At 35.9% G+C, this 18,965-nt stretch overlaps 1 pseudogene; it reads left to right on the top strand.

Annotated features, from left to right (window-relative positions):
• Window positions 1–393: 393 nt before the first annotated feature.
• On the top strand, window positions 394–17,259 carry LOC149176681 (glyceraldehyde-3-phosphate dehydrogenase A, chloroplastic-like; annotated as a pseudogene).
• Window positions 17,260–18,965: the final 1,706 nt, after the last annotated feature.

Below are 18,965 nucleotides of genomic sequence, written 5' to 3'. Positions count from 1 at the left end.
GCAGTTTAGTAAGAGAAATTCCAGAGTCATTAGGGGATATAAGAGATATGGTACACTTGGACCTCTCACATAATCATTTATCTGGAAGGATCCCCAACACGTTGATGGCCTTTTCAAAGATGACAGATTTATTTCTATATAAGAACAATTTATATGGACCAATTCCAGACAATATCAACAATCTTAAGAGTCTTGTGAATTTGGATCTGTTAATGAATGAGCTCAATGGAAGCATCCCCAATGGGATTGGAGATTTGACAAACCTAGAGACACTGCAGTTATACAATAACAAACTCTCTAGGTGTATACCCTCTCGGCTTGATAAGCTTATTAATTTAGTCCATCTCAATCTTTTTACCAACAAGCACATAGGAATACTGTAGCTGAGGGAGTATGGCCTCAGCTACACTCTCCATGGCTGTTGTGGCCAACTGCAGCAACACTCATGCATCTTTGCAGGTATACTCTACTTCCCATGCCACTCACCATCCATATCATTCAAAATTACAATCTGACACCATATGGATGTCTGCCTATTCTTGCATTATTCTTTGCTAGCTAATAATATGTTCATGCAGGTTTTTCTAAGATAGTGTTGTTTTATTTCATTACAGTTGCCATAATGATAATGTACCTTTAGAATTATGTGTGGTGATGCAAAATTGCTTAACCAAATAAAAGAATGATGCGTGAATATTACTTGGCAATTCATTAATTTAGATGGGTTTTTACTACATGAAGTATTGGATGGTGGTACTGAGCTTATTGTAGTCAGTTTGATTATTATTCAGTTCAAACAAGTATATTTGTTTCTGTTTGCTAGTTGCATTTGGATTTTGGGTTGACGTTGTAATTGATGTATCATGTGCTATTGTTAATGGGCAAGCTTCAGGGAAGTGATTCTTCGAATACTCGGGTCTCAAGAGCTCTAGTGGCTAACCTTGCCTAAGGAAATAAAACGAGGACTTGGGTTCAATAGTTGCATTCCAAACTAATGCGGTGAGGATATGTTCACACTTTTGATAATATCCCATATATGATTGTGAGTCACCACCACTGTTGTTAGTCTAATTAGCGGATTTCTTGGTCTGATAATGGCAAAGTGGCATTGTGATAGTAAATTAAGTTATAGAAAATTAGGAGCTTCCCACTGTGGAATTTTTCTCCATGACTGGACATCACACTGTTGTATGTGTAGGTGATCACACTATTGATTGTCTTAGTAGTTCTCTTCCACAATGCCCACTTTGGTGTCTTTGGATATTTTTTTGTTGTATAATTAATAATTGTGATAGTTGTGAGTGTAGAGAACATGTTGCTCTGTGTGGATGCCATATTTCCATCCTTTTATCGCATTTACATGCATGGTTTAGCTGGGGTTAGTTGAACTAGTTGTCCCCAATGTCACCGGGGATTTACAAGAAACACCATCTACTTATGTGAGGAAACATTCCTTGGATTTCCCCAAAAGATGGTCTCTTTACCATTGATCTAGTTTTTTAGAAATCACTTTGCTTTGAGATTATTCAGTGGTATATATGGGACTGTTTTTGCTGGATCAAAACCACTTAGGCCTATCTTGATGTTGCTTTATATTGTAAAATTGTCAGACTGATGTATGTGTATGTAGTTGATTTCAGATTTTTGTGATCATGGTGGTAGTTCATATTGAGGTCACTTGACAATCTGGCTGCAATTTGGTTTATATGGATGTCAGTGTTTGATCCAGAGCTCAAATTGCTTTATGATTCTTGAAAATATTTCCACTGGTTCCTATATTTTTATGTATAGGGAGAGAAATTGATGCTTAGATTACTAGGGGATGAAATTACATTCCTTTACATAAAAGTAATTTAATACATCAAAATCCCCTCACCATCCATATCATTCAAAATTACAAGCTGACACCATATGGATGTCAGCCTATTCTTGCATTATGCTCTGCTAGCTAATAATTTGTTCATGCAGGTTTTTCTAAGATACAATGTTGTTTTATTTCGTTGCAGTTGCTATAATGCTAATGCACCATTAGAATTCTGTGTGGTGATGCAAAATTGCATTACCAAATGAAAGAATGATGAGTGAATATTACTTGGCAATTCATTAATTTAGATGGGTTTTTACTACATGAAGTATTGGATGATGGTACTGAGCTTATTGTAGTCAGTTTGATTATTATTCAGTTCAAACAAGTATATTTTTTTATGTTTGTTAGTTGCATTTGGATTTGGGGTTGAAGCTATAATTTATGTGTCATGTGCTATTGTTAATGGGTAGGCTTCATGGAAGTGATTCTTCGAATACTCAGGTCTCAAGAGCTCCAGTGGCTTCCCTTGCGTAAGGAAATACAACAAGGACTTCGTTTCAGTAGTTGCATTCCAAACTAATGTGGTGAGGATATGTTCACACTTTTGATAATATCCCATAAATGATTGTGAGTCACCACCACCGTTGTTGGTCTAATTAGTGGATTTCTTGGTCTGATAATGGAAAACTGGCATTGTGATAGTAAAGCAATTTATATAAAATTAGGAGCTTCCCACTGTGGAATTTTTCTCCATGACTATACATCACACTGTTGTATGTGTAGGTGATCACACTATTGATTGTCTTAGTAGTTCTCTTCCATAATGGCCACTTTGGTGTCTCTGGATATTGTTTTGTTGTATAATTAATAATTGTGATAGTTGTGAGTGTAGAGATCATTTTGCTCTGTGTGGATGCCATATTTCCATCCTTTTATTGAATTTACATGCATGGTTTAGCTGGGGTTAGTTGAACTGGTTGTCGCCGATGTCACCAAGGATTTACAAGAAACACCATCTACTTATGTGAGGAAACATTCCTTGGATTTCCCCAAAAAATGGTCTCTTTACCATTGATCTAGTTTTTTAGAAATCACTTTTCTTTGAGATTATTCAGTGGTATCTATGGGACTATTTTTGTTGGATGAAAACCACTCAGGCCTGTCTTGATGTTGCTTTAGATTGTAAAATTGTGAGACTGATGTATATGTGTATGTAGCTAATTTCAGATTGTTGTGATCATGGTGGTTGTTCATATTGAGGTCACTTGACAATCTGGCTACAATTTTTTTTATATGGATGTCAGTGTTTGATCCAGAGCTCAAATTGCTTTCTGATTCTTGAAAATATTTCCATTGGTTCCTATTTTTTTGTGTATAGGGAGAAAAACTGATGCTTAGATTAGTAGGGGATGAAATTGCATTCCTTTACATAAAAGTAATTCACTACATCAAAATCCCCTCACCATCCATATCATTCAAAATTACAAGCTGACTCCATATGGATGTCTGCCTATTCTTGCATTATTCTCTGCTAGCTAATAATCTGTTCATGCAGGTTTTTCTAAGATACAATGTTGTTTTATTTCATTGTAGTTGCCATAATGCTAATGCACCATTAGGATTCTGTGTGCTAATGCAAAATTGCTTTATCAAATGAAATAATGATGAGTGAATATTACTTGTCAATTCATTAATTTAGATGGGTTCTTACTACATGAAGTATTCGATGGTGGTATTGAGCTTATTGAAGTTAGTTCGATTATTATTCAGTTCAAACAAGTATATTTGTTTCTGTTTGTTAGTTGCATTTGGATTTGGGGTTGAAGTTGTAATTGATGTGTCACGTGCTATTGTTAATGGGCAGGCTTCAGGGAAGTGATTCTCCGAATACTTAGGTCTCAAGAGCTCTAGTGGCTTCCCTTGCCTAAGGAAATACAACGAGGACTTCATTTCCGCAGTTGCATTCCAAACTAATGCGGTGAGGATATGTTCACACTTTTGATAATATCCCATATATGATTGTGAGTCACCACCACCGTTGTTGGTCTAATTAGTGGATTTCTTGATCTGATAATGGAAAACTGGCATTATGATAGTAAAGAAAGTTATAGAAAATTAGGAGCTTCCCACTGTGGAATTTTTCTCCAAGACTGGAAATCACATTGTTGTATGTGTAGGTGATCACACTATTGATTGTCTTAGTAGTTCTCTTCCACAATGGCCACTTTGGTGTCTCTGGATATTGTTTTGTTGTATAATTAATAATTGTGATATTTGTGAGTGTAGAGATCATTTTTCTCTGTGTGGATGCCATATTTACATCCTTTTATTGCATTTACATGCATGGTTTAGCTGGGGTTAGTTGAACTGGTTGTCGCTGATGTCACCGAGGATTTACAAGAAACACCATTTACTTATGTGAGGAAACATTCCTTGGATTTCCCCAAAAAATGGTGTCTTTACCATTGATCTAGTTTTTTAGAAATCACTTTGCTTTGAGATTATTCAGTGGTATCTATGGGATTGTTTTTGCTGGATCAAAACCACTCAGGCTTGTCTTGGTGTTGCTTTAGATTGTAAAATTGTCAGACTAATGTATATGTGTATGTAGTTGATTTCAGATTGTTGTGATCATGGTGGCTGTTCATATTGAGGTCATTTGACAATCTCGCTGCAATTTTGTTTATATGGATGTCAGTGTTTGGTCCAGACCTCAAATTGCTTTATGATTCTTGAAAATATTTCCACTGGTTCTTATTTTTTTATGTATAGGGAGAGAAACTGATGCTTAGATTACTAGGGGATGAAATTGCATTCCTTTACATAAAAGCAATTCACTACATCAAAATCCCCTCACCATCCATACCATTCAAAATGACAAGCTAACACTGTATGGATGTCTGCCTATTCTTGCATTATTCTCTACTAGCTAATAATCTGTTCATGCAAGTTTTTCTAAGATACAATGTTGTTTTATTTCGTTGCAGTTGCCATAATGCTAGTGCACTATTAGAATTCTGTGTGCTGATGCAAAATTGCTTTATCAAATGAAATAATGATGAGTGAATATTACTTGGAAATTCATTAATTTAGATGGGTTTTTACTACACGAAGTATAGGATGATGGTACTGAGCTTATTGTAGTCAGTTTGATTATTATTCAGTTCAAACAAGTATATTTGTTTCTGTTTGTTAGTTGCATTTGGATTTGGGGTTGAAGTTGTAATTGATGCATCACATGCTATTGTTAATGGCAGGCTTCAGGGAAGTGATTCTTCAAATACTTAGGTCTCAAGAGCTCCAGTGGCTTCCCCTACCTGAGGAAATACAACGAGGAATCCGTTTGAGTAGTTGCATTCCAAGCTAATGCGGTGAGGATATGTTCACACTTTTGATAATATCCCATATATGATTGTGAGTCACCACCACCGTTGTTGGTCTAATTAGTGGATTTCTTGGTCTGATAATGGAAAACTGGCATTATGATAGTAAAGCAAGTTATAGAAAATTAGGAGCTTCACATTGTGGAGTTTTTCTCCATGACTGGACATGACACTGTTGTATGTGTAGGTGATCACACTATTGATTGTCTTAGTAGTTCTCTTCCACAATGGCCACTTTGGTGTCTCTGGATGTTATTTTGTTGTATAATTAATAATTGTGATAGTTGTGAGTGTAGAGATCATTTTGCTCTATGTGGATGCCATATTTCCATCCTTTTATTGCATTTACATGCATGGTTTAGCTGGGGTTAGTTGAACTGGTTGTCGCCGATGTCACCGGGGATTTACAAGAAACACCATCTACTTATGTGAGGAAACATTCCTTGGATTTCCCCAAAAAATGGTCTCTTTACCATTGATCTAGTTTTTTAGAAATCACTTTGCTTTGAGATTATTCAGTGGTATCTATGGGACTGTTTTTGCTGGATCAAAACCACTCAGGCCTGTCTTGATGTTACTTTAGATTGTAAAATTTTCATACTGATGTATATGTGTATGCAGTTGATTTCAGATTGTTGTGATCATGGTGGTTGTTCATATTGAGGTCACTTGACAATCTGGCTGCAATTTTGTTTATATGGATGTCAGTGTTTGATCCAGAGCTCAAATTGCTTTATGATTCTTGAAAATATTTCCACTGGTTCCTATTTTTTTGTGTATAGGGAGAGAAATTGATGCTTAGATTACTAGGGGATGAAATTGCATTCCTTTACATAAAAGCAATTCACTACATCAAAATCCCCTCACCATCCATATCATTCAAAATTACAAGCTGACACCATATGGATGTCTGCCTATTTTTGCATTATTCTTTTCTAGCTAATAATCTGTTCATGCAGGTTTTTCTAAGATACAATGTTGTTTTATTTCGTTGCAGTTGCCATAATGCTAATGCACCATTAGGATTTTGTGCGCTGATGCAAAATTGCTTTATCAAATGAAATAATGATGAGTAAATATTACTTGGTAATTCATTAATTTAGATGGGTTTTTACTACATGAAGTATTGGATGGTGGTTGTGAGCTTATTGTAGTCAGTTTGATTATTATACAGTTCAAACAAGTATATTTGTTTCTATTTGTTAGTTGCATTTGGATTTGGGGTTGAATTTGTAGTTGATGTGTCACGTGCTATTGTTAATGGGCAGGCTTCAGGGAAGTGATTCTCCGAATACTTAGGTCTCAAGAGCTCTAGTGGCTTCCATTGCCTAAGGAAATACAACGAGGACTTCGTTTCAGTAGTTGCATTCCAAACTAATGCGGTGAGGATATGTTCACACTTTTGATAATATCCCATATATGATTGTGAGTCACCACCACCGTTGTTGGTCTAATTAGTGGATTTATTGGTCTGATAATGGAAAAGTGGCATTGTGATAGTAAAGCAAGTTATAGAAAATTAGGAGCTTCCCACAATGGAATTTTTCTCCACGACTATACATCACGCTGTTGTATGTGTAGGTGATCACACTATTGATTTTCTTAGTAGTTCTCTTCCACAATGGCCACTTTGGTGTCTATGGATATTGTTTTGTTGTATAATTGTGATAGTTGTGAGTGTAGAGATCATTTTTCTCTATGTGGATGTCATATTTCCATCGTTTTATCACATTTTCATGCATGGTTTAGCTGGGGTTAGTTGAACTGGTTGTCGCCAATGTCATCGGTGATTTACAAGAAATACCATCTACTTATGTGAGGAAACATTCCTTGGATTTCCCCCCAAAATGGTCTCTTTACCATTGATCTAGTTTTTTATAAATCACTTTGCTTTGAGATTATTCAGTGGTATCTATGGGACTGATTTTGCTGGATCAAAACCACTCAGGCCTGTCTTGATGTTGCTTTATATTGTAAAACTGTCAGACTGATGTATATGTGTATGTAGTTGATTTCAGATTGTGGTGATCATGGTGGTTGTTCATATTGAGGTCACTTGACAATCTAGCTACAATCTGGTTTATATGGATGTGAGTGTTTTATCCATAGCTCAAATTGCTTTATGATTCTTGAAAATATTCCCACTGGTTCCTATTTTTTTGTGTATAGGGAGAGAAACTGATGCTTAGATTACTAGGGGATGAAATTTCATTCCTCTACATAAAAAAAATGTCACTGATATCATTGAGAAATTATGCATAGAATATTTCAACAGTAAATACAACAGAAACAATAAAGATCATAAAGATACAACCATGCATGATAGTGACAACAAGTTTTCCCTGGGAAACCCAAACTTGGGAGAAAACCCAACAACTCTTCTTCTAGGAGAAATTATTCTTCAACAAGGTTTACAATTCCAAATTGTCTAGAAATATGTGCCAAAAATCCAAGTCCAAACTTCAGTCAAATTCATCCTCTATCTGCTCCCACATGTGGTTGTTATAGAAGAGAGATGATGATGATAAGTAATCAAATGAAGTATCACATTATGTATATATATACAAGTTGAATGGGCGCATTTACCCCAGGGGACATTCCCTTCATGAGCTGGGTTGACTTGTCATTTTTGAGCCTACATGAAGCCCAATAAAAAATTGAATTTTTATTTGTATTTTCATAAATATTCTAGGTCGACTTAGGAGGCCTCTTGGCATGTGGGAATACCTCCTGACACTACACAAAAATCAAAACTTTGTCTTAGTGAGGGAGATATTCTCCTTGGCTGCAATAGATTTCCCCTTAGCTGAAATTTCTCCTCCATAAGAAAAGTTCATGAGCTTGCTATGTTGATGTATGTCTATAGATAACTCCATCCTGGAGTGGACAATGTGAGTATCTAGGGCATTTTACCTTTGGCCAAAATATTTTATGGCTCCTTAGACAAATGTATCAATCTCCTCTGGTCAAAGTCCCCTTCTGGTTTCTTAGGAGAGAATCTTCCCTTGGACCATTCACCCTCAGCCAAAATCCTTTATGGATTCTCAGGTGAATTACATCTATCTCCTCTAGTCAAAGTCCTTTATGACCTAGCCAAGTCGTTTTGGCTTCTCAGGAGAAGTTTTGTCCAATCCTATAAATTTCCCGTATAATTGCCTTAGGCCATTCACCTTTCTAGTCAAAGTCCTTTATGACCAAGCTAGGTCCTTCTAGCTTCTCAGGTGAATGTATCCATCTCCCCTGGACAAATTCCTTTATGACCCAACCAAAATCCTTTATGGCTTCAGGAGATGGCCTGCCCTAATCCTACAAAGAAATCAACCCTCCCTCTCAACAAGGGAGACTTTCTGCATCATGCAAAGCTTGTCTATGAAGTATACAAACTTCACTATAGACAGAGGCTTGGTGAGAATGTCTGCAATCTGCTCATCTGTGTATGCGTACTGCAACTCCACTGCTCCTTTCTACACCATGTCTCGGATGAAGTGCCCTGATCAAATATTCTTGCAAGAAGCTTTTGAAGTCATATTGTTTCATAACTTGCGACATAAGCTACGATATACTTTGTCTCTTTTGTACTGGGTGCGACAGAAATCAACTTCCTGCTGAACCAAGGTATCATAGCCGATCCCAAGCTAAAGTAGCACCATGATGTGCTCTTTTTGTCCTCTACACTCCCAGCCCAATCTGAATCCATATATCCCTACAAATTCACTTCACCACCTGAGACATATATCAAACCATATCTATTGTATCACGCAAGTACCTCTGCCATGCTTTTCGACAACCCAATGTATCTACCTCAACTCGACCATATATTGACTTAGGGTGTTCACTGCAAAGCAAATATCAAGCCTGGTGTTAACCAACGATATCAAGAATCTAATCAATTTCTTGTACATCGTGAGATCCACCAAATCTGAATCTCCAATCCCAAGAAATAGTGTATCATTCTAGAATCCTTCATTTCAATCTTCGAGGCCAACTCCCTTCGACACTGAAGCAGGCCTTCCTATGGTAGTCCTGGTTGCTCCCTCTGTCACAAAAGAAAATCCTCCTGTCACTGTTGCTCCCTCTGTCATGCAAGCAATTATTTTTGTTGTTGTTACTCCCTCTGTCATGTAAGTAAGTCCTTTTGCTATTTGACATTGTCTCCTCAAAGAAGGCATATTTCTCTTAGAGACCTTCTGTCTTTGAGCATCTTGACAATCTCAACCCATGACATCCTCTTTGGAAGGTTTCTCCTTCCACTCTGCTTGACTATCTGCTCCCTCGGTACTAGAAGCTCTTCTGGTCATCTAGCACAGTCCTGGATGTCTATACAATTTCTCCCTCTCGAACACCAATCACTTTTGTTGAGTTTATCTTCGAGTCCTTAGGTCATACAAGAAATTATCCATCAGAGATTGGAGCAAGAAAAATCCTTGTGGTACACTCCCTCTCATGGAAAATTTTAGGGGCGAATGTTCGCCCTTTGGCGAAATTAAGGGGTTTTAAATTTTTAGTGGGCGAATATTTTGTATCATAGTACATTTTTACAAATTGCCTCAAATAGCCCACCTTATTTTAAGGGAGAGGGTAAAAAAGGTAAATTTAGCCCTTGAAATTAGGAGTTACAACCTTCCGTTCACCCTCATTTTAAGAATAGGTTTTATTTAAGTGAATCCTATGGGCAAAATACCATATTTATAAAAGAGGTATGGTAAATTAATAAAAATATAAATAAATGAGAGGTATGGTAAATAAATAAAACATTTTTTATATTTACCCCATAAGTCACCTTATATACATGCAAGGGTGTAAACAAATAAAAATATAAATAAAGTGGAGGTATGGTAAATAAATAAAACCTCTTTTTATACTTATTCAAAAGGTATGGTAAATAAATAAAAATAAAAATAAACTAGACGTATGGTAAATAAATAAAACCTCTTTTTATATTTAGTCCATAACCCTCTTTCTATTTATGAAGGCTCCAAAAAGAGGTTTTATTTAAGTGAATCCTATGGGCCAAATACCATATTTGTAAAAGAGGTATGGTAAATTAATAAAAATATAAATAAACGAGAGGTATGGTAAACAAATAAAACATTTTTTTATATTTACTCCATAAGTCACCTTATATTTACGAACACTCAAAAAATGCGTTATATTTAGGTGAAACTTATGGGAAAAATACTATGGGCCAAATACCATGGGCTAGATTATTATTAATACCATGCGAAAAAACATTATTAACCCTAATATTAGTATTAATAAAAATAAAAATGGCACATGGTATTGACCCATGGTATTCACGTGGAATGTAGCCTATTTAAAGTGGGGAATTAAACGAGCATAGATCCATCTTTACTCTGGATCTACTAAGCCCGGAGAGGGATCAAATATCGTGATATGCAAACTATCATAGAGTGAAAAAATATTTGATCCCTCTCAGGGCTTGGTGGATCAAAAGTAAAAATGGATGTTGTAATTTAATGTATGTTAAACATTTTAACTTGGTTAAAATAAAAAATAAAATAAAAATCAATTATTAATTTTATTAATTTGTATAAATTACTAATAGTAATTTTTAAGCTCCAGGTTTATGATAACCCATGGTATTGACCCATGGTAATACCATGGTATTTATGTTAGCATAGACTATTTAAAGCAGAAATTCTATCATCTTAGATCCATCTTAATTCTGGGTCTACCAAGTTCTCAGAGGGATAAATAGATTTCATCCCCCTAAGAGTGGTAGATGTGGAGTTAAGATGGATATAGGTTGGTTTTTATGATAATGAAGATATTAAATAGATTTAGGAAATTATATTGTAAAAACATCTTAAGGTGAATGGTTAAAGCTACATTTAGTCAGTTCACAAAATTTAGTAAAAAATACCAATATCTCCATTAATATTGGTTTTTAACTTTTTATGATTTAACAAAAAAAATTCAAAACAATGAAACCTTATCACTCTTTCCGCATCACCCTCGCAGAAGATTTCTCACCATTTTTAAAACATTCTCAATATGATATCTTCATGAAAAAGTTTAGGTACTAATGTTGGATTAGTTGTTTGAAAAATAAGCTGGTTTTTGTACAACCTTTCATCTTCTATGCTATTCTTAGTTTGTCCTAATGATCTGTAGGGGTTGGAGCCATTGCAACATATTTTCCTAAAAGGCGGAGATTGTTCATCAAAAAGGAAATTAATCTACATGTTACAACGCTGTTAAAAAATGAGAGACCTATGAGGGTAGTGAATTATGCTAATAAGAAATTTAGATTGGGAGAGACGTAATTAAATTTATTATTTAATTGAAGATTTCCAATTAAAATAATAATAAATCTACATTTATATATTCATATATTGATTTGAAGGATTCTCACAATGGTCACTTCTTTCAATTAGATCCCCTTCAAGCATTTGGGATACCTAATACTTTCTTATATAATATAGTTGGGGCTTGCTACTTGTTGGCGTGTTGGCGTAAACAAACTTGATGTGTCTTTTTTTATCTCGCAGTTAGAGTCTATGGAATAAGAAAGAAATTTGATAACTTAAAAAAAGTGGTAGCTTGACAAAAGTTGTAGAGAAAAGATTAATCTCTCCTACCTTGACAGAACTCGTTTTCAATATCAACACCTACAAGAACTTTGTTGTGGAATATTATCAAAACCAATAGAAGGATATGAAAGAGTGTATTGTAAGAACCTTGACAAACACGGCCACTGAAACTTGGAACATTGGTTGTAGGAAGAGAAAATTATGTTTCTTTTTTCCAAACATGTATGTTAGTATATTACAGTTTAATGAATATGTTTTCTTATTATCATATATGGTTTCATACTTTAACAAAACATTCGCCAAGACTTCACAATGTTTTATTATTCAGTAAAAGATTTGCCAAGATCTTACAAGATTTTATAATTTAGTGAAAGATTCTCCATCACTGTACAAGATAATATAATCTGGTGAGAGATTCACCAAAAAAAATTATATATACATATTATATTATTGATAAAATCACCTCCAATTTTTCCTATGTATCATGGGGATTAGCCCATTTATTATACATATAAATTTAGGGTGGTTCTTAAAATTTTCCCTTCTCCCTCCCTCTTATTGGGAGAACCATATTGCCACAAAATTTGCTTTATTCTTTTAGATGCTACCATCTATTGCCATAATCATTTCCTTGGCAGCCTTCACAATGTACCTGCAAACCTCATTCAGGAGGCCATGGAAGAAACAAATATAACCAAGAAAAAATTATAAAGACAAGAGGTTGATCAAGGAATAAAGATAATAATAATATTCAAGGGAGAAATATAGGACGTACTTAAATCTTGATTAAAAAAAAGAAATTTTCGAGGATTGTAGGGAATTGTCAACTCCTTGATCCTTGCCTCCTTGCAAAAATCAATGAAGTCCATCTGCAATATCATCCAGCTTGGATTCCTTATCTTCTTCTGGAGTGGATGCTCATCCTCGTCCTTAACATTCAGCTGCTAATGCATGCTGCTTTCCATTCTTGCATGATCTATAAGAGATAGGGTTTCTTCATCCTACAAATTAGGCTTAGCAAGCCATTCATCGAGTTATCTAGCCACACCAAAGGCTTAACAACAAGCTAGCATCAACACCAAGTCCACCCTTGGATCTCTTGCTTGCATTCCACATGCTATCAAGGAGATAAACCAAGTAAGCATCTCACAAACTCCACTTGCATCCAACACTCCAAGTCTTGCTCTAAGGTTTAATTCCACAAGCCCTAAGACTTTCAACAAGTATAAAGACTTCAAGACAAATAAAAAACTCCTCAAATCCCTTATCATAACAGCCACTTATCACCTAGTTGTTTTCCCTTTTGTTCATTGTTGATTAGCCTACTTTTGCAGCCTCAAACCTGTTCAACCTTGGCCTAACATAGGCCTGCAAGTTTACCTTTGACCTTCGGCAGCCTTCCTTTCCTCAACCCTTCAGGTTGTAGCCTTTTTCTTTGCATCGCTTTCCTAGTTGTTGCACAACCAACTCAACCAGCCTTCTTAGCAGTCTCCAACAGGTTTTGGTACCCTTGTTGATGCCCTAAACTGCCTTGCAACCACCTTCTCTTCCTCACTCTATGTGTTTATACTTCAAACACAACCCAAAAACTTCCCTTTTGCTTGTGGCCAGACACCTTGTGGCTATTAGCCCTCAACCAAGTTGAACAAACTCAATACAAGCCTCACAAATTCCTTCTTTTAGCTCTGTCCAACCTTCAGTTGCCCTAATTCAACTCTATATAGCTTCACGGATCCCCTATTTTAGACTTGCGGAACCTTCCTAGGCTTGCTGCCCTACGGCCAGGCATGCAGCCCTTGGCCTTCTTTATGCAACCCCGGACCTAACCAGACCTCGGTTAATTCGTTTGGATAGACCTTTGACTTAGCTATTCCAGAACAAATCTCCTTGTTTGTTCCTTAATTCGACCTCTTCTAGCTTGTTTCCCATGGCTCCTTCTAGGGCTCTCTTGCTCCACAAATGAAGTCCCTCTCCCTTGTCTCTTAGGCTGACTTTAGTGGCTGATCTCTCAACAAAGCTTTGATTCCATGTTGAATTTTCTACAAGATACATAATAGAAACCAATCTTTTGATTTGATAATTACTACCTAATGATCTTCAAACAATTTATCTAATGCCACTAATATCATTGAGCAATTATACATAGAATATTTCAACAGTAAATACAATAGAAACAACAATGATCATAAAGAGACATCCATGCACAATAGAGACAACAAGTTTTCCATGGGAAAACCAAACTTGAGAGAAAACCCAACAACACTTCTTCTAAGGAGAAATTATTCTTCAACAAGGTTTACAATTCCAAATTGTCTAGAAATTTGGGCCAATAATCCAAGTCCAAACTTCATTCAAATTCATCCTCTATCTGCTCCCACATGTGATTGTTATATAAGAGAGATGATGATGATGAGTGATCAAATGAAATGTCACATCATGTATATATATACAAGTTGAATGGGTGCATTTACCCCTAAGGACACATTCCTTCATGAGCTGGGCCAACTTGTCTTTTTTGAGCCTACATGAAGCCTAATAAAAATTTGAAATTTTATTTTTACTTTCATAAATCTTCTAGGCTGACTTAGGAGGCCTCTTGGCATGCGAGAATACCTCCCGATGCTACACAAAAATCAACACATTCTGCTATGGTACTAATGATTGCATGTCATTGTGTCACTTAACAAAATGATTGGTAGTAGTTGCTTTGGTTTATATGGAGGTCGGTTTTCTCTCTGAATTGTCATAGGGGCCTAATTGAAGTTCATTTTGTTGTGTGTTTGTTGCATGGTTCATCAGAGTTTTGTGCATGAAGGTTAACTGTTAAATTGTATCATGATCATTGTATTGAGGTTTAGATGTCACTAGGTTTATTAACAATATGATTGTCAGCCTCGCTTTTGTTGGTACACTTTGTACTGAGAATTATTCATGATACTTGTATGTGTAGAAATTTGGATTGTCTAGACTCTAATTATTTTATGTTTTGTAGTTTTTGGTGACAATTTGGCAAAACAATTTTTGGTTAGAAAGTGGTTTTTTTGTTATTTAAGATCCATTTTTAATATAAGAATGGATTTAGTGCCCTGAAAAACCCAGGGGCACTCAATTTGTGCCGAGTTTACCAATCAAACTTGTAATTCCAACAAATTACTGTCACATTTCAGGCAAATTTGACCAAACAAATATTAAGGCTTTTGATCATTCTGTTGGTGTATGCTGATTTAATGTATTTATATGATTGATGCCCTAGTCCATGCATGGGTTAGACACTTCGATCTTGTTATAGTATTGCAAGCAGAGATTACTTGTTTAATGGCTGCCCTTGGTGTATATGGATTGCACTTTGCAAATTCTATTTCATCACATTAAATGTTTGTATTGGATTTTCATTGTAAACAACAAACTGATCTGGTTTTTTGGCCTCTTTCCCTTGTTCTTTCATTCCAGGTAGGATCATCTGGACAAAAAAGGGGCGTAGTGGAGGCAAAGATAAAAGTTGCAATCAATGGGTTTGGAAGGATTGGTCACAATTTTCTGCGATGTTGGCACGGTCGAAAGGACTCCCCTTTGGATGTGGTTGTCATCAATGACACCGGAGGTGTTAAACATGCCTCACATTTTCTCAAATATGATTCTATTCTTGGAACCTTTGACACAGATGTGCAGGTAGCAGGAAATGATGGCATTTCTATAGATGACAAGGTCATCAAAGTTGTATCAGATCAGAACCCTGTAAATATGCCATGGAAGTAAGTACATGAAACTAATCATTTGTATAGGATTATAGGTTAATGCTACAGATCTTCTTACACTTAAGTATTGGATCAGATTCCTGATGTTTACAGTTGGGTTTAGAAGATATTGAAATTCTTTGGGATAAATATCGGTTCATTCAAAAATCAATAATTAGAGCATTGTGAAATTGACATGTTCAACACTTAACAGGCTCCCTCGGGTCTCAATTAGATTACTCAAATGCACTAACTTTAATCAACATGGTCAATTCTTTATTTTCTATGTATAGTATTTTGGTTGCTTAAGTGAACTTGGCTTGACGACTAAAAGAAATCAAAACAGAGAATCAAAAACCTGTTTTAAAAAAATATAATCATGTGCGTTGCAAATTTGCTAAGCCTGTGCATTGCAAATTTGCTGATTAGCATATTTTAAGGGTATTGTTTAACTATTTCAAGTTTTTGAGTTTTTGGTCAAACAATTTTTTGTCAAATTGTGATCTTTTGTTATTTAAAATGTGTTTTGGCTTGCATATATGGATTCGACACCTGAAAAACCCATAGAACACTCGAATTCTAGAAATATCGCAATTCAAACTTACAATTTCAACAAATTCCTACTTAATTATGAACAAATTCCACTGAAAAATATACCCCGAACAACTCCAAAACCTATAACAAATAGACTACTAGAAGAGGCAACAACAGCCGCTACTGCAAAAATTGTTAAATCTGTATAATACTGGGTAGCCTTCCAGGATTATTATATAGAGATAATTGATGCTTCTCAGCTCATGACGAAATTCTTCATATTGTATTTGCAGGGACTATGGGATTGATTTGGTCATAGAAGGCACTGATGTGTTTGTTGACAGGGAAGGTGCTGGTAAGCATCTCCAGGCTGGGGCAAAGAAGGTTTTGATCATAGCTCCTGGAAAGGGAGATATTCCTACATATGTTTGTGGTGTGAACGAGGAAAAATATAATCTTGCAGAAGAAATTATTAGCAATGCCTCCTGCACTACTAATTACCTGGCTCCTTTCGTTAAAGTTCTGGACCAGAAATTCGGTGAGTGTCATCTGGTTAAATAGAACGAACAATATATTCATTGTTTCCCCTATTTCATGTTGAAATCTAACATATCATTTTCTACTGTCGATCACCATAGTTTATCTGGATTTAAAATGGCATTGTTTAGTTCCTATTTGAGGACATTGCTTTGTTCATGTTCAATATGCTTGCCAATGTACACCTAAATTTGTTTAGTGCAGGAATCATCAAGGGCACCATGAAAACAACTCATTCATATACTGGTGATCAGAGACTTCTCGATGCTAGTCATAGAGATCTTAGGTGTGCCAAAGCTGCAGCCTTGAACATTGTCCCAACATCAACAGGAGCAGCAAAGGCAATGGCACTAGTTCTCCCAAGTCTGAAAGGGAAACTAAATGGAATTGCTCTGAGAGTGCCAACACCCAATGTATCAGTTGTTGACTTGGTTGTTCAGGTGGAGAAGAAGACATTTGCAGAGGAGGTGAATGCAGCGTTTCGAGAAAGTGCATATAGAGAGCTTAATGGCATCCTTGCAGTGTGTGACGAGCCTCTAATGTCAATAGATTTAAGGTGTTTAGATGTCTCCTCAATTGTGGATTCATCACTCACAATGGTGATGGGAGATGATATGGTGAAAGTGGTTGCTTGGTATGACAATGAATGGGGTTATTCACAGAGGGTTGTTGATTTGGCTAACATCGTTGCCAACAAATGGAAGTCTTAGACAATTAATTTCTCCTTGCTCAACCTAAGTTGGTACATAACAAATATGGTTTTTTTTGTTTTCCATTATTATTTTCTATGAAATGAGCCACTTAATCTAATCTATGTAATGTATGTTTTATGTTGTTTATTTCATGACAACATTATGAACAATTTTTCAAATTATATTACAATTTTTTGGTTTTTGCAAGGTGCTTTGCATAATTCTTTTTCCCCTCTATTGGTAAGGGATGCCTTATTCAACTTACTGACATCATAGTTTCAAGCTCATAGTGTGTATTTATTAAGTTTATTTTTTGAATTACATTCTGAATCATAGAAATTTTAAATAAAAAAATTATTCAAATTGTTATTTTTTTTTAGAAATTGTGTATCATGATTGAAACCACTCATCTTGGTAAGTGGTATTGGGACTTGGAGGACAAGATAACCTCCTTGTAACCCAATCCCTTGTGATGCTTCACAACCATCAATTTTCACTCAATATCCATCATTTGATAAAGTGAAAGGGCACGTTATGTGCCAAGAGGGAAAGGATGTGGGATTGGCCTTGCTTGTCACCTTAGCCTATGAAGAGGGGATAGGTAGATGAGTGATAGAGGATGTGGGACCCTTTTCCCATTTGTAACAAAAATGGTGGGTGGTTGTCCAGGATAAGTGGGCCCCCAAAAAAAGTGTACACACTATGATAAAAGGAAATAAAATACGAGGGAAGGAAGAAAGAGGAGCGGGAGAGAGAGAGAGAGAGAGGGGTGATTGAGTGATGACAGTTCAAATAAAGGTGGCCAAGGAGGTGATGTTTCAACTTCTTAGGGTGACATGTGGACCTAAGGTGCCACATCAACAACCACATTGAAAACATCCCAGATCAACAAAAGTTGCCCTATGTTAAAAAAACAAAAATAAATAAGTTTGGAGCCAAAATCTTATTTTGGCCATAATAGGAGAAAAAAAATCCAAGTTAGATGAAAATTTTGGGTTAAGTCTATAATGAGGAAAATCATAGAGGTGCCAATGAGGGCCACTAACCAATTATGCACCTGGTCCTGCTTCATATATTTTGTTGAGCATTATCTTCTGGTCCTGCTTCATATCTTTTGTTGAGCATTATATTCTGGTCCTGCTTCATATCTTTTGTTGAGCATTATCTTCTGGTCCTGCTTCATATCTCTAGTGTTACTACATGCATTGACAAATGATGTGTATGTTGGGTATCAGGGGAGATGCCATGCTGAACCACTGCTACTCATACATCATCATGTACAGTAAGGTCAACACCAATATATCTTCCTTCCTTCTGATATTTTATGATAGGAATCCCCACATCATACTTATCTTTATTAAATGATTGTGACAAAAATGGCATTGATTGTGTCTCGTTGCTTCCAAATTCTTTGATCATTGTGAAGAAAATGATCAATAAATTACCTTTGCGAGGCCCTGGTAGCATCTTCAAGTTCCTCATAGTCACAAGATGATGAACTCATTCTTGCAATGTATCTTCTCATGTCATTTTTCATGCAATGGTATCATCTATAGGGCACTCTGCAAATATACACATATCCTCCATATGACTGTTACAAAGTAGGATTCTTACAAATCTTGCAAGGAAAAAAAAAGGGTTTTTGCTTCAAGGCTCCTTGTTTAATACCCAACAGAATTGAGGGTACCAGTCTACAAAAAAGTAGATTCACCTTTGAAATGATG

The sequence above is a fragment of the Pinus tabuliformis genome, chromosome 4_1 (genome assembly GCF_031772625.1).
Source record: "Pinus tabuliformis cultivar Carrire ecotype Pingquan chromosome 4_1, CPIR1, whole genome shotgun sequence".
Taxonomy (NCBI): domain Eukaryota; kingdom Viridiplantae; phylum Streptophyta; class Pinopsida; order Pinales; family Pinaceae; genus Pinus; species Pinus tabuliformis.
This window is presented reverse-complemented; position numbering and strand designations above follow the sequence as displayed.